Source organism: Triticum aestivum, chromosome 4B (genome assembly GCF_018294505.1).
Source record: "Triticum aestivum cultivar Chinese Spring chromosome 4B, IWGSC CS RefSeq v2.1, whole genome shotgun sequence".
NCBI lineage: Eukaryota > Viridiplantae > Streptophyta > Magnoliopsida > Poales > Poaceae > Triticum > Triticum aestivum.
In genome coordinates, this window is record NC_057804.1 from 12,817,221 (window position 1) to 12,834,318 (window position 17,098).

Here is a 17,098-nt window from a genome sequence, read left to right on the forward strand (position 1 = left end):
TGGACTATTACTTAGTTTTGGGGTCCTGAAGTGATTTCCACGATTGACGAATCCCAGGGTGCATTTACGTGTCGGTCATCAACACTCACAATTTTGGCTAATTCTGGTCCGTTTCGTGCACTACTACTCACCTTTTGGGTCCTAGAGCGATTTCCCGATTGACGATCCTAGGGGTGTGTTTACGTGTCCGTCGTTAACACTCATAATTTTTGCCAATTCAGACCCGTTTCATGGACTATTACTCACTGTATTTGGGTCCCGGAGTGATTTCCACGATTAACGAACCCTGGCGTGCGTTTACGTGTCAATCATCAACACTCCGGTTTTTGTCGATTTGGATCCCAAAGCGATTTTCATTGTTGTCGAATCCCAAGATGTGCTTACGTGTTGGTCGTTAAGACTCGCAGTTTGGGCCGATTCTGGCCTGTTTCTTGGACTATTACTCAGTTTTGGGGTCCCGAAGTGATTTCCACGATTGATGAATCCCAGGGTGCGTCTCCGTGTCGGTCATCGACACTCACAATTTTGGCCGATTCTGGTCCGTTTGGTGCACTACTACTCACCGTTTTGGGTCCTAGAGCGATTTCCATGATTGACGATCCTAGGGGTGTGTTTACGTGTCCGTCGTCAACAATCATAATTTTGGCCAATTCTGACCTGTTTCGTGGACTATTACTCACCGCTTTGGGGTCTCGAAGCGATTTCCATGGTTGTTCAACCCCAAAGTGTGGTTACGTGTTGGCCATCAACAACCGCAGTTTTGGCCGATTCTGGCCCGTTTCATGGACTGTACTCGCTGATTTGGGGTCCCTGAGCGATTTCCATGATTGACGAACCGCGAGGTGCGTTTATATATCATTCGTCAATAATCCTAGGTTTGTCCGATTTTGGGCTCTTTAATGGACTATTACTCACCATTTTGGGGTCCCAAAGCAATTTTGATTGTTGTCGAACCCCAAGGTGCGCTTACGTGTTGGTCGTCAAGACTCGCAGTTTGGGCCGATTCTGGCCCGTTTATTGGACTATTACTCAATTTTGGGGTCACTAAGTGATTTTCATGATTGACGAACCCCGGGGTGCGTTTACATGTCGGTCATCAACACTCTTAATTTTGGCCGATTCTGGTCCATTTCGTGCAGTACTACTCACCAATTTGGGTCATAGAGCGATTTCCACGATTGATGATCCTAGGAGTGCGTTTACGTGTCCGTCGTCAACACTCACAATTTTGGCCAATTCTGACCTGTTTCGTGGACTATTACTCACCGGTTTGGGGTCCCGAAGCGATTTCCATGGTTGTCAAACCACAAGGTGTGCTTACGTGTTGGTCATCAAGACTTGCAGTTTGGGCCGATTGTGGCCCGTTTCTTGGACTATTACTCAGTTTTGGGGTCACTAAGTGATTTCCACAATTGACATATCCCGGGGTGCGTTTACGTGTCCGTCATCAACACTCACAATTTTGGCCAATTTTGACCAGTTTCGTGGACTATTACTTCACCGCTATGGGGTCCCGAAGCGATTTCCATGGTTGTTGAACCCCAAGGTGCGGTTACGTGTCGTCCATCAACAATCGCAGTATTTGCTAATTGTGGCCCGTTTCATGGACTATTGCTCGCTGATTTGGGGTCCTAGAGCGATTTCCATGATTGACGAACCCCGAGGTGCGTTTATATATCGTCCGTCAATAATCCTAGGTTTGTCCGATTCTGGGCTCTTTCATGGACTATTACTCACCATTTTGGGTCCCAATTTGATTTCCATTGTTGTCGAACCCCAAGGTGTGCTTACATGTTGGTCGTCAAGACTCGCAGTTTGCACCGACTTTGGCCCGTTTCTTGGACTATTACTTAGTTTTGGGGTCACTAAGTGATTTCCATGATTGACGGACCCCGGGGTGCATTTACATGTCGGTCATCAACACTCACAATTTTGGTCAATTCTGGTCCATTTCGTGCAGTACTACTCATCGTTTTGGGTCCAAGAGCGATTTCCACGATTGACGATCCTAGGAGTGCGTTTACGTGTCCGTCATCAACACTCACAATTTTGTCCAATTTTGACCTATTTCGTGGACTATTACTCACCGGTCTGGGTGTCCCAAAGCGATTTCCATGGTTGTCGAACCACAAGGTGCGGTTACGTGTCGGTCATCAACAATCGCAGTTTTGCCCGATTCAAGCCCGTTTCGTGGAATATTACTCATTGTTTTTGGGTCCTGGAGTGATTTCCACGATTAACGAACCCCAGCGTGCGTTTACATGTCAGTCATCAACACTCGCGGTTTTTGTCGATTCTGACCCGTTTCATGGACTATTACTCACCGTTTGGGGTCCCAAAGCGATTTCCGTGGTTGTTGAACACCAAAGTGCGCTTACGTGTCAGTCATCAACAATCGCAGTTTTGACCGATTTTGTCCTGTTTCATGGACTATTACTCACTGATTTGGGGTCCTTGAGCGATTTCCATGATTGACGAACCCCGGGGTGCATTTGTGTATCGGTCATCAATAGTCCTAGGTTTGCCCGATTCTGGGCTCTTTCATGGACTAGTACACACCATTTTGGGGTCCCAAAGCGATTTCCATGGTTTTCGAACCCCAAGGTGTGCTTATGTGTATGGGCCGGTTCTTGCTTGTTTCTTGGACTATTACTTAGTTTTGGGGTCCTGAAGTGATTTCCACGATTGATGAATCCCAGGGTGCATTTACGTGTCGGTCATCAACACTCACAATTTTGGCTAATTCTGGTCCGTTTCGTGCACTACTACTCACCTTTTGGGTCCTAGAGCGATTTCCCGATTGACGATCCTAGGGGTGTGTTTACGTGTCCGTCGTTAACACTCACAATTTGGCCAACTCAGACCCGTTTCATGGACTATTACTCACTGTTTTTGGGTCCCGGAGTGATTTCCACGATTAACGAACCCTGGCGTGCGTTTACGTGTCAATCATCAACACTCGCGATTTTTGTCGATTCGGATCCCAAAGTGATTTTCATTGTTGTCGAATCCCAAGGTGTGCTTACGTGTTGGTCGTTAAGACTCGCAGTTTGGGCCAATTCTGGCCCGTTTCTTGGACTATTACTCAGTTTTGGGGTCCCGAAGTGATTTCCACGATTGATGAATCCCAGGGTGCGTTTCCGTGTCGGTCATCGACACTCACAATTTTGGCCGATTCTGGTCCGTTTGGTGCACTACTACTCACCATTTTGGGTCCTAGAGCGATTTCCATGATTGACGATCCTAGGGGTGTGTTTATGTGTCCCTCGTCAATAATCATAATTTTGGCCAATTCTGACCTGTTTCGTGGACTATTACTCACCGCTTTGGGGTCCCGAAGTGATTTCCATGGTTGTTCAACCCCAAAGTGCGGTTACGCGTTGGCCATCAACAACCGCAGTTTTGGCCGATTCTGGCCCGTTTCATGGACTGTACTCGCTGATTTGGGGTCCCTGAGCGATTTCCATGATTGACGAACCCCGAGGTGCATTTATATATCACTCGTCAATAATCCTAGGTTTGTCCGATTCTGGGCTCTTTAGTGGACTATTACTCACCATTTTGGGGTCCCAAAGCAATTTTGATTGTTGTCGAACCCCAAGGTGCGCTTACGTGTTGGTCGTCAAGACACGCAGTTTGGGCCAATTCTGGCCCGTTTATTGGACTATTACTCAAGTTTGGGGTCACTAAGTGATTTTCATGATTGACGAACCCCGGGGTGCGTTTACATGTCGGTCATCAACACTCTTAATTTTGGTCGATTCTGGTCCATTTCGTGCAGTACTACTCACCGTTTTGGGTCATAGAGCGATTTCCACGATTGACGATCCTAGGAGTGCGTTTACGTGTCCGTCGTCAACACTCACAATTTTGGCCAATTCTGACCTGTTTCGTGGACTATTACTCACCGGTTTGGGGTCCCGAAGCGATTTCCATGGTTGTCAAACCACAAGGTGCGGTTACGTGTCGGTCATCAACAATCCCAGTTTTGGCCAATTCTGGCCCGTTTCATGGACTATTACTCACTTTTTTGGGGTCCCAAAGCGATTTGCATGGTTGTTGAACCCAATGCACGCTTACCTATCGGTCATCAACAATCGCAGTTTTGGCCGATTCAGGCCCGTTTCGTGGACTATTACTCACCGTTTTGGGGTCGCGAAGCGATTTCCATAGTTGTTGAACCCGAAGGTGCACTTACGTGTCGGTCATCAACACTCGCAGTTCTGGCCGAGTCTGGCCTGTTTCGTGGAATATTACTCACTGGTTTTGGGTCCCGGAGTGATTTCCATGATTAACGAACCCTGGCGTGCGTTTACATGTCAGTCATCAACACTCGCGGTTTTTGTCGATTCTGACCCGTTTAGTGGACTATTAGTCACCGTTTTGGGTCCCAAAGTAATCTCCGTGGTTGTTGAACCCCAAGGTGCACTTACATGTCAGTCATCAACAATCACAGTTTTGACCAATTTTGTCCTGTTTCATGTACTGTTACTCACTGATTTGGGGTCCCTGAGCGATTTCCATGATTGACGAACCCCGGGTTGCATTTGTGTATCATTCATTAATAGTCCTAGGTTTGTCCGGTTCTGTGCTCTTTCATGGACTATTACTCACCATTTCGGGTTCCCAAAGCGATTTCCATGGTTGTCGAACCCCAAGATGTGCTTACGTGTTGGTCATCAAGACTCGCGGTTTGCACCAATTTTGGCCCGTTTCTTGGACTATTACTTAGTTTTGGGATCACTAAGTGATTTCCATGATTGACGGACCCCGGGGTGCATTTACATGTTGGTCATCAACACTCACAATTTTGGTCAATTCTGGTCCATTTCGTGCAGTACTACTCACCGTTTTGGGTCCAAGAGCGATTTCCACGATTGACGATCCTAGGAGTGCGTTTACGTGTCCGTCATCAACACTCACAATTTTGTCAAATTTTGACTTGTTTCGTGGACTATTACTCACCGGTTTGGGTGTCCCAAAGCGATTTCCATGGTTGTCGAACCACAAGGTGCGGTTACGTGTCGGTCATCAACAATCGCAGTTTTGCCCGATTCAGGCCCGTTTCGTGGAATATTACTCATTGTTTTTGGGTCCTAGAGTGATTTCCACGATTAATGAACCTCGGCGTGCGTTTACATGTCAGTCATCATCACTCGCGGTTTTTGTCGATTCTGACCCGTTTCATGGACTATTACTCACCGTTTGGGGTCCCAAAGCGATTTCCGTGTGTGACACTCCAAAATTTTTTTATTTGGTTTTCAGCAAAAACTTTGTGGTTTTTGAAATGAGGCCATTTAAAATTTTCCAGAAAACCTTCCTCTTAAAAACTTCCTTTTCTTTGGCAAGGATTTTATTTTCTTCAAACTATGGTGTTTGATCTTTTGAAACTTCTTCTCTGTTGGTTCCCTCTCAAATTATTTTGGGAGTTTAATTTTTTTTCTTTTAAAAAGAAACTCTATGAAAATTTGGGATTTTCATATCTTGGAAACCACCCATGACTTTGTATTTTGCCCATGTGGTAAAACCCCTCCAAAACCTCCCCTCCTCCTTGTAATCAACCTAAGTTCTCTGTCCCAACTAATCCAAGCAAGTTTTGGATTTTATTCTAATTTTCTTTCCCCTCAAATCTTTTCTGCAAATTATTTGGAGCCTGAGAGATTTTCAAAGCAAGTACCCTTTTGCATTTGAGTTTTGACCTCAAACCAACTCTCCTGGATGGTCCTTTGTACCCACAACCCAGAACCATCTTGATCCACTCCTCCTCTTTTCAAATTTTTCAAATTTCAGTCTCTGCAAGTTTGGACCAGATTTGCCAAATTTGGTGAAATTCATATCTACACTTCTTCTAAAATTCCACCAAAATTCAGGCAGCCTACTGGAGCAATGAGTAGCCACTCCACCAAGTTTCAGCTCAAGGAAAAATCCCTAGATGCCTAGATCATTCTGTCGAACACCTTGCATGCACTGTTCTGTTCATCTTCAGTTAAGTTCAGAAATTCAGTGTCGTTTTTCCTTCGTCAGACTCGGTCACGCGGCCACAGTGCGCCCTGGCGCGTTGCACGCAGCCTCTTCCCCTTGACCAGCACCCCGCACGCACGCTTGGCCGATTCCTGGCGTCGGTAGCGACGAGCCTCGCCGGCGTTGGAAGCTTCTGCGGTGGCTGCACCTTCCGTGGCGGCCAGCGAGGGCCCGAGCCCGCTCGCCACGCCACCCGGCGCCGCCCAACGCCCCCTGGCTCTCCGCGTGTCCCTGCCATGCCAACGCACGCCCGTGGCACCGTCGCCGTGGCCCGGCAAGCACGGAACGTGCTCCCTGCCGCCGACGGGCCGCGCCACCCCCGTTCCGTCGAGCTCGCCCTAAACACCAAAATCCCGGCTAGTTTAGCACCCAAACGGACCCAGTGAACCCCCACAACGGCGCTCGACCCCTAAACCTCCCCGACCAAAGCACTGCGCCGCCGTAAACTTCGCCGGAGAACCCCGTTCTCGGCCACCGCCTCGGATCGCCTATAAAAAGGGCCCCGAGCTCGCCCTCGAGCACGCACCATCACTACATCTCTCCAGCACCCCGCCAGGCCAACAGGGGGACCTCGAGGAGGTCTCCTCCCCCAGCTCCGGCCGCCCCGTTCCGCCTCGGCCTCCACCTCGATTCGCTCCGGTGAGGCCGTCTCCGGCGCCCAAACCCCGTCCGTTACCCCCTCTAGCTACCAGAAGACTAACCCCCTCCTCAATTTGGCCTTCGCAGCTCCATCCGACGAGGCCCTCGACCACCCGAACCGCCGTCCGCCGGAGCAAGGCTCGCCGTCGACGTGGTACTCGCCGGCGACCACCACCACCACCAACCGACACGGAATGGCACCCTGAACACGGAGGTACTCTCCGATCCCCCTGCCTCGCCGTGGATCGCCGCCGGCGACCACCGCGGCTCTCGGGCACCGGCGAACTCTGCCGCCCCGTTTAAATATTCAAACCTGACGGGCGGGACCCGCCTGTCAGCCTCTCTGTCCTGTCTAAGCGAAGCGTTTTCTGAAAACGTCTTCTGCCAAATACGTCTTCCCGCTGGGCCGGCGCATTCTTATTCGAGTCGTTTTCTGTTTTTGTAAGCTAGCCCCTGGGAACTTTCTGTTTCATTACAGATGAGTCCCTGGATTAAAACCCTTATAACTTTTAAACAGAAAAGTATTTTTGATTGATTCTTTTTCTGTCCTCTTTAAAATTTTGTCTAGTTTTTTATCAGATTTATTTGAAAAATATTTGGAATACTTTTTGTGCACCTCTTGGTATTTACGATAGCGCATATATTTTCTTTATACCGTAGATACCGAAGGAGGTGACGGAGCCGCGAACTTCACCGAGCTAGGCTCCGACTACTCCGAACCAGGCAAGCATGTTTGAACTTTTGATATGATGATTGTTTTGGCATGTTTGCATTAAGTAGTTTATGGCATGTTGATGAACATACCGACGAATGTCCTGTTACCTGAGACGATGAGGCAAGTGAGTTTCGAAAATCCATGAGTGGATGGATGTGAGTATGCATGGCCATGTGTTGGCATGAGGATGGGTAAGATGGCAGTGTTGTAGCATGCCAGGCTTATGCCAGACTATGTGACTTCAATGTCAACTCGTATCATTCCAGTTCCTTCCATTCTTCCTTCCTTGTACTACCACATGTTTTCCGCAAGGAATATGGCTTAGTAAGTTGTAAACCGCTTTCCTGGTACACACCAAAAAGGAGAGGCCGTGATGATGGTTCCATGGCCCTGGATTAAAGCCAGTCATCCGGTCAGGGGGCATGGGTGTTTCCGGTTGGGACCGAGAGGGGGGCACCCCTTAGAGCGCGCGTATATAAATTTGATCCCATGCTATTCGAGATTGTGATCTCCCCGTCTCAAAAGTTTTTCTTGGACGATGTCTAGGGTGATTCCTAGCATCGAGAGGTAGGATGGGTGTGTACTGGTTAGCTGTGTTTTCTTCCGAAATACCGTAAACGGAACTAGTCCTTCGTGACTACGGAAATCCGTTGGCTGTGGGAAAAATTTTGTACAAACTCTGCAGAGTCATATATTCCTTCGAATCATCTATTCCATGTCCAAGTTCGATATTAACTTATCTTGACCAAATGTCAGTTTTGATGACAGAGACTCCGGTGAACCGCATGAGTGCTAAGTCCGGTTAAATGATTATTCCTGTGGATGGACTAACCCGTTTATTCTCATGAATTGAATATTTATTATGAGCATTATTTCCTTGTGAATAAAAGCCCTTTATGTGGTGTCGCTAAGACGCCCGACTGTGGCATCTCTTTTAAAGCCCTTTCTGTGATGTCGCCCCGACGTCCGACTGTGGCATTTCTTTTAAAGCCCTTTATGTGGTGTCGCTAAGACGCCCGACTGTGGTATTTCTTTTAAAGCCCTTTCTGTGATGTCGCCCCGACGTCCGACTGTGGCATTTCTTTTAAAGCCCTTTATGTGGTGTCGCTAAGACGCCCGACTGTGGTATTTCTTTTAAAGCCCTTTCTGTGATGTCGCCCCGACGTCCGACTGTGGCATTTCTTTTAAAGCCCTTTATGTGGTGTCGCTAAGACGCCCGACTGTGGTATTTCTTTTAAAGCCCTTTCTGTGATGTCGCCCCGACGTCCGACTGTGGCATTTCTTTTAAAGCCCTTTATGTGGTGTCGCTAAGACGCCCGACTGTGGTATTTCTTTTAAAGCCCTTTCTGTGATGTCGCCCCGACGTCCGACTGTGGCATTTCTTTTAAAGCCCTTTATGTGGTGTCGCTAAGACGCCCGACTGTGGCATCATTTCCTTATATTTATTTGTTCACCTTTCGAGGCGTCGCTTCAGACACCCGATCGGTCTTCATTTATGTTTTGTGGGATTTCAGGCGGACTACCGCCGTTTCCCTTTTACTTACCTCGTTATGCTAATTTTTGAATGTACATTGGTGAATTAATCATGACGCATTCATGCATGCATTTGTTATATCTTACGTCCGAACTGTCTTGCGAGTACTTTCAAAGTACTCACTGGCTTGTTGATTTGGCCAGATGCTGACGAAGGCGATCTCATGGATGAAGAATTTGATAGCGAGTCCGACGCCTAGAGGAGTCCCAGTCAGTCTCGTACGACCCTGGATTTGGTCACTGTATTATATCCGCTTCCGCTACCAAATAAATTCATCGAGCCTCACCTCGACGCTCGATGAGATGACAGTTTTAGAGACTTGTATCTCTCTCCCCGCTGTGTTTCTCCACCACCGCCCTATCCTCGAGTCAGTAGTATGCCTCCACACCACTGTGTCATGTCCGCCATTATGTATATTTATTGGCGTGCTTGTAATAATTTGGTTGAGCAACCGTAGTTCGACCCTGTAATATATTTTATGCTACTGGCTTATTGTATCAAGAATTTGTCTACCAGTGAGGAGGATTTCTCTCATACTGGACTCAAAAGATTGGTTTCTCAATAAATATTTTTATTGGAAAACCGGTCGTGACAAGCTTGGTACCAGAGCCAGGCTGACTGTAGGAAGCCACTAGGTGCGATCGCTAATTGGTTATTAGCATGATTGAGCCTTTTCATATTTTCTTGATTGTAGTCATTTTCTGTCAGTCAGCATAAATTTATGATCTGACCATGCAGAATTTTTGCCTACTTTTGTAGATGGCCGACAACAGCTGCGAGTCTCAGACCTTCGCCAACGTGCCCGATGGGTTCGTCAAGCTTCTTTCCTTCATCGTTCAGGTCGCGATGGGGCCATCTGTGCGCCCAGTCTTCACACTCTGCCAGCACCGAGTCAACGACAGTCTGACCATGCACCAGGCCGCGGTGCAGTTCAAGGGAGGGCGTGGTGAGTTACGCCGCTTCCGGTTCTTGGGAAGAGCCATGCCTACGGAGAGGCATGCTATGCAGATGGCAGCCCGCGAGGCGATAGCTCGTCTCAGGGATGTCCTCCCCGTGATGAAGACTCGTCGTTACCGTTATCTTCCATGCCATGTGCCTTACACCTGTCACTACGCATTCTCCTGCCCCAGAGGAGAACGAGACGAGGCTTTTGAGATGCTCATTGAGTATCTCCGGGCCCTGGAGGCAGCCTTCGACAACCTGGTGGACGACTTCGTGGCTGCCCGCATGGACTCAGTTCATGGCTGTGCTGCCAACAGGAGGGAGCTCCTACCCACCGCACCGCCACTGACTTTGGTCTCGTCCTCAGCATCTTATACGCCTACTCGTCGCCTACCTTCTACCGAAGAATTCAACCAAGTCATTGCGCCCACTCCAGCGCGCACTGCACCACCCTTCGCGCCCACTCCTGTTCGTGTTGTTCCGCCCCTGGCACCCGCTCCGTCCACTCTGCGCAACACTACACGTATGGAGCCTATTAGCGAGGAGGAAGTCGAGTCCCCAACCTCGCTACGCCTCGCCCTCGGCAGGGCAAAGGAGGTCGTCAACATCTCCGCCTGAGTACGCTTAGCCGCCATGTAATGTACCGCTTTGTATGATATGTTTATATGTACATAGGTTGTGAGAAGTAGCCTGTTTGCGCATCATGTAGGATCTGGAGAAGTGCACTAGCCTAAATAACATGTCAGGATTATGTACGCATATCCTGAGTGATGTATTGTATAATTACCGCCCGCGTGTAAGATATGTAATGAGCAGTCCTTCTCCGTGCGCAAGTCGATTTGTTTTTCTTAAGTAAGCTTGGTTATTTAATTTTATTTGCCAGCTTTATGCATTTATGGATTTGTTTTTGCGACTCTTTCCGCTTTTCTTATGGGTTTTACAAATATATCCCCAGAGTGAAAAATGTCTCGTCCTTGGACTCGCTCCATGCCAACTCCACCAGAGGAAAATTATGATACACAACCCAGCAACGAGTTCACTCAGGGACAGTCAAGCCAACAGGGCAGTGAATCGGCACTTTCACAAATGTGCCGCCTTTATGAGCAGAGTCAGCAACAACATCGGGAAATGATGAACCAAGTCATCAACATGGGAAATCACCATGGACAGTATCAGCAGCATTCCAAGTTATCTGAGCTACAGAAGACCCGTCCCCAAACATTTTCTCATACTGACAAGCCTCTTGAAGCCGAGGATTGGCTTCGAGATATGGAGAGAAAATTAATTATTGCAAAATGTTCAGATCTCGAGAAAGTACTATATGCTCCACACTATCTCACAGGAGCAGCTGCATCATGGTGGGAGAATTTTCTGCACATGCACCCCAACGAAAATGATATAACCTGGGATGATTTCAAGGAAGGTTTCCGTGGTGCACACATTCCCAAGAGTATTATGAAAATTAAGAAGAGAGAGTTCGATGACCTCAAACAAAGGAACATGACAGTGTCAGAATACAACGGTCAATTTACTCTATTGTCCCGCTACGCCAATGAAGAACGTATGACTGAAAGCAAGAAGATGGAGAAATTCCTTGACGGTCTGGCGCCCGCGCTTAAATGCCAACTGGTCGTTCACACTTTTCCAGATTTTAAGACACTAGTGGACAAAGCTATTACTCTGGAAAATGAGAGACGTAGCTTGGAGGATTTACGTAAGCGAAAAAGAGACCAGACTACTCTTGCACGCAACCACCGAAGCAGGACAGATTTTCAGAAAGGTGGGACACACAAACCTACAACAAACATCTCTCGCCCAACCAAGAATTTCCATGCAAGGGACAAAGAGTTCACATATCGCCCAGGCGTTACTTGCTACGCTTGTGGAGAAGAAGGGCACTACGCCAAACAGTGCCCCAAGCCAAGGAACTCGACCCCGAAGCCAAACAATGGTGGAAATAATTCAGCGCCCAAGCGCAACAATTTCAACCCCAACAACAACCACAGGAAGGGTCATCTAAACCACGTGACCAAAGAAGAAGCACAAAATGCTCCGGATATCGTACTCGGTACGTTTCCTGTCAACACAATACCTGCAACGGTTTTGTTTGATTCTGGAGCTTCTCACTCATTCATTTCGAAAAGTTTTGCTTTGCAAAATAATTTTTCGATGTTTCCCTTGGAAAAATCCATGATCATCAAGTCCCCTGGGATTCAGCAAGTTACTCAGAGTTACTGTCAGAATGTGGTCATTGAGTTCGAAGGATTGAAATTTTTCGCCAATCTTATTGTGTTGGAAAATAAAGGACTGGATGTCATCCTAGGGATGGACTGGTTAACCACCAACAAAGGTTTTATTGACTGTTTCAACCGGACCGTAATTCTCACGCACCACCACGGGAAGACAATAAAAGTATCAGCCAAGGAAAGAAAAATACCCCGGCAGCCGAGATTGAATAAGGTGGACGTTTCTGAGTTAAGCAAGGTTCCAGTAGTATGTGAATTTCCAGACGTATTTCCCGAAGAACTACCAGGCATGCCACCAGACCGAGAAATAGAATTCAGCATTGAGCTAGCACCAGGAACCACCCCCATATACAAGAAACCATACAGAATGGCACCATCCGAGTTGATCGAGTTGAAGAAACAAATAAAGGAATTACTGGACAAGGGATACATTCGAGCCAGCTCCTCACCTTGGGGATCACCAATTTTATTTGCCAAAAAGAAGGATGGAACACTAAGATTGTGCATAGACTACCGAGCACTTAACATGGTCACAGTCAAGAACAAATACCCGATGCCACGAATAAATGATTTATTTGATCAGCTCGCTCAGGCCAAGGTATTCTCAAAGATTGACTTAAGGTCAGGATACCATCAATTAAAAGTGCGAACAGAAGATATCCCCAAAACAGCCTTCACCTCCAGATATGGACTATATGAGTTCACAGTTATGCCTTTTGGATTAACAAACGCCCCCGCATATTTTGTTCACCTCATGAACAAAGTATTTATGAAGTTTATGGACAAGTTCGTTGTGGTATTTATCGATGATATTCTGATATACTCCAAAACACCAGAAGAGCACGCGGAACATCTCAGGATTGTGCTAGGAGAACTCAGGAAACATCAATTGTATGCCAAGTTCAGCAAGTGCGAATTTTGGCTAAGACAAGTAGGCTTTCTAGGTCACGTGCTGACCCAAGACGGTATCGCAGTGGACCCGGAGAAAGTTAGGGCCATACTTGACTGGAAGGCACCAGCCAGCGTAACGGACATACGAAGTTTCTTGGGAATGGCAGGATACTACCGCAGATTTATTGAAGGATTCTCCACTCTAGCCAAGCCAATGACGCAGTTGCTCAAGAAGGACAAGAAGTTTGAATGGACAGAAGCCTGCGAAAAAAGTTTCCAAGAGTTAAAACAGAAATTAACCACAGCACCGGTATTAATTGTGCCAGACATACACAAAAACTTTGAGGTGTATTGTGACGCATCCCGAAAAGGTCTCGGGTGCGTGTTGATGCAAGAAGGCAAGGTTGTCGCATACGCTTCACGACAACTCCGCAAGCATGAGGAAAATTATCCCACTCATGACTTAGAAATGGCAGCAGTCATTCATGCACTTAAGGAATGGAGGCATTTCTTACTTGGGAATCGATGTGAAATATACACGGACCATAAAAGTCTCAAATATATTTTCACACAGCCAGAACTAAACTTACGGCAACGACGCTGGTTGGAATTGGTAAAGGATTATGATGTCGGTATCCACTATCATCCAGGGAAAGCAAATGTAGTGGCCGATGCTCTTAGTCGAAACCCCAGCTCCGACGAAAACAGTCTGCAAAGTTTGAGACCTGAATTCCAACAAGAATTTGCCAAACTCAACTTGTTAATGATCGCGGGAGGCACCATATCAAACTTGGAAATAAAGCCCGACCTTGTGGAGAGAATTAAAGAAGCTCAGCCTGGTCACCCCAGCATTGAAGGAATTAAAAGAAAGGTGAGTATGGGCAAGGCCTCGGAATTTGTCATAGGCGATGATGGAATATTATGGTACGGGGACAGACTCTGCGTGCCAAACATAGAGGACCTCAGACAGCAAATCCTAGCTGAAGCACACACCACTCCATATTCAATCCACCCTGGAGGAACCAAAATGTATAAGGATATTCAGGAAAGATTTTGGTGGCACGGTATGAAGAGGGACATAGCCACATTCGTTGCATGTTGCGATTCTTGTCAACGCATAAAAGTTGAGCATCAAAAACCAGCCGGACTACTGCAACCAAACAAAATACCTGAGTGGAAATGGGATGAAATAGGGATGGATTTTATTGTCGGACTACCTCGGTCACGACACGGGAATGATGCCATATGGGTCATCACCGATAGATTAACCAAGGTGGCACATTTCATTCCAGTGAAGACAACCTACAACACTCAGAAGCTTGCCAGGATTTATCTCTCCCGTATAGTTTGTCTGCATGGAGTCCCGAAGGACTATAATATCCGACAGAGGCACTCAATTTGTCTCGAGATTCTGGGATCATTTACAACAGGCTCTGGGAACTCAATTGGCCTTCAGCACAGCCTATCATCCCCAGACTGATGGACAGACTGAACGCGTAAACCAAATTTTAGAAGACATGCTGAGAGCATGTGTCCTCACCTATGGAACCAGTTGGGAAGAAAGCCTGCCATATGCCGAGTTCGCATACAACAACAGTTACCAGGCCAGCCTGCAAATGGCACCTTTTGAAGCCCTATACGGACGGAGATGTCGTACCCCGCTAAATTGGTCAGAGACGGGAGACAGCCGTATCTTCGGCCCAGACGTGCTCAAAGAAGCCGAGGAAAAAGTCAAGCTAATCAGGGACCGACTCAAGACCGCTCAAAGCCGACAGAAGAGTTATTACGATCAGAAACATCGTGGGGTCAATTTTGACCCCGGTGAATTTGTGTACCTACGAGTATCACCTATGAGGGGACTGCAACGGTTTAAGATTAAAGGAAAGTTAGCACCAAGATAGTGGCACGAAGAGGCACTATAGCCTACCAGCTAGACTTACCCGAAGACTTGTCCGACATTCACGACGTGTTCCACGTCTCTCAATTAAGGAAGTGCGTAAGCAAACCAGAGAAACAAGTATTCCATGAGAACATTGACGTGCAGCCAGACCTCACTTATCGGGAACGCCCAGTAAAAATATTAGAGGAGTCTGAAAGGAGAACCCGACAGAGGACCATCAAGTTTTTCAGAGTTCAGTGGAGCAACCACACCGAAAGCGAAGCAACTTGGGAAAGAGAGGATTTTCTTCGGACAGAACATCCATACTTATTTAAGGATCAGCTAGAATCTCGGGGACGAGATTTTTCCTAAGGGGGTAGGTGTTGTGACACTCCAAAAATTTTTTATTTGGTTTTCAGCAAAAACTTTGTGGTTTTTGAAAAGAGGCCATTTAAAATTTTCCAGAAAACCTTCCTCTTAAAAACTTCCTTTTCTTTGGGAAGGATTTTATTTTCTTCAAACTATGGTGTTTGATCTTTTGAAACTTCTTCTCTGTTGGTTCCCTCTCAAATTATTTTGGGATTTAATTTTATAGTCTTCAAAAAAAAGAAACTCTATTAAAATTTGGGATTTTCATATCTTGGAAACCACCCATGACGTTGTATTTTGCCCATGTGGTAAAACCCCTCCAAAACCTCCCCTCCTCCTTGTAATCAACCTAAGTTCTCTGTCCCAACCAATCCAAGCAAGTTTTGGATTTTATTCTAATTTTCTTTCCCCTCAAATCTTTTCTGCAAATTATTTGGAGCCTGAGAGATTTTCAAAGCAAGTACCCTTTTGCATTTGAGTTTTGACCTCAAACCAACTCTCCTGGATGGTCCTTTGTACCCACAACCCAGAACCATCTTGATCCACTCCTCCTCTTTTCAAAAATTTTCAAATTTCAGTCTCTGCAAGTTTGGACCAGATTTGCCAAATTTGGTGAAATTAATATCTACACTTCTTCTAAAATTCCACCAAAATTCAGGCAGCCTACTGGAGCAATGAGTAGCCACTCCACCAAGTTTCAGCTCAAGGAAAAATCCCTAGATGCCTAGATCATTCCGTCGAACACCTTGCATGCACTGTTCTGTTCATCTTCAGTTAAGTTCAGAAATTTCGGTGTCGTTTTTCCTTCGTCAGACTCGGTCACGCGGCCACAGTGCACCCTGGCGCGTTGCACGCAGCCTCTTCCCCTTGACCAGCACCCCGCGCGCACGCTTGGCCAATTCTTGGCGTCGGTAGCGACGAGCCTCGCCGGCGTTGGAAGCTTCTGCGGTGGCTGCACCTACCGTGGCGGCCAGCGAGGGCCCGAGCCCGCTCGCCACGCCACCCGGCGCCGCCCAACGCCCCCTGGCTCTCCGCGTGTCCCTGCCATGCCAATGCACGCCCGTGGCACCGTCGCCGTGGCCCGGCAAGCACGGAACGTGCTCCCTGCCGCCGACGGGCCGCCCCACCCCCGTTCTGTCGAGCTCGCCCTAAACACCCAAATCCCGGCTAGTTTAGCACCCAAACGGACCGAGTGAACCCCCACGACGGCGCTCGACCCCTAAACCTCCCCGACCAAAGCACTGCGCCGCCGTAAACTTCGCTGGAGAACCCCGTTCTCTGCCACCGCCTCGGACCGCCTATAAAAAGGGGCCCGAGCTCGCCCTCGAGCACGCACCATCACTACATCTCTCCAGCACCCCGCCAGGCCAACAGGGGGACCTCGAGGAGGTCTCCTCCCCCAGCTCCGGCCGCCCCGTTCCGCCTCGGCCTCCACCTCGATTCGCTCCGGTGAGGCCGTCTCCGGCGCCCAAACCCCATCGGTTACCCCCTCTAGCTACCAGAAGACTAACCCCCTCCTCAATTTGGCCTTCGCAGCTCCATCCGACGAGGCCCTCGACCACCCGAACCGCCGTCCGCCGAAGCAAGGCTCGCTGTCGACGTGGTACTCGCCGGCGACCACCACCACCACCAACCGACACGGAATGGCACCCTGAACACGGAGGAACTCTCCGATCCCCCTGCCTCGCCGTGGATCGCCGCCGGCGACCACCGCGGCTCTCGGGCACCGGCGAACTCTGCCGCCCCGTTTAAATATTCAAACCTGACGGGCAGGACCCGCCCGTCAGCCTCTCTATCCTGTCTAAGCGAAGCGTTTTCTGAAAACGTCTTCTGCCAAATACGTCTTCCCGTTGGGCCGGCGC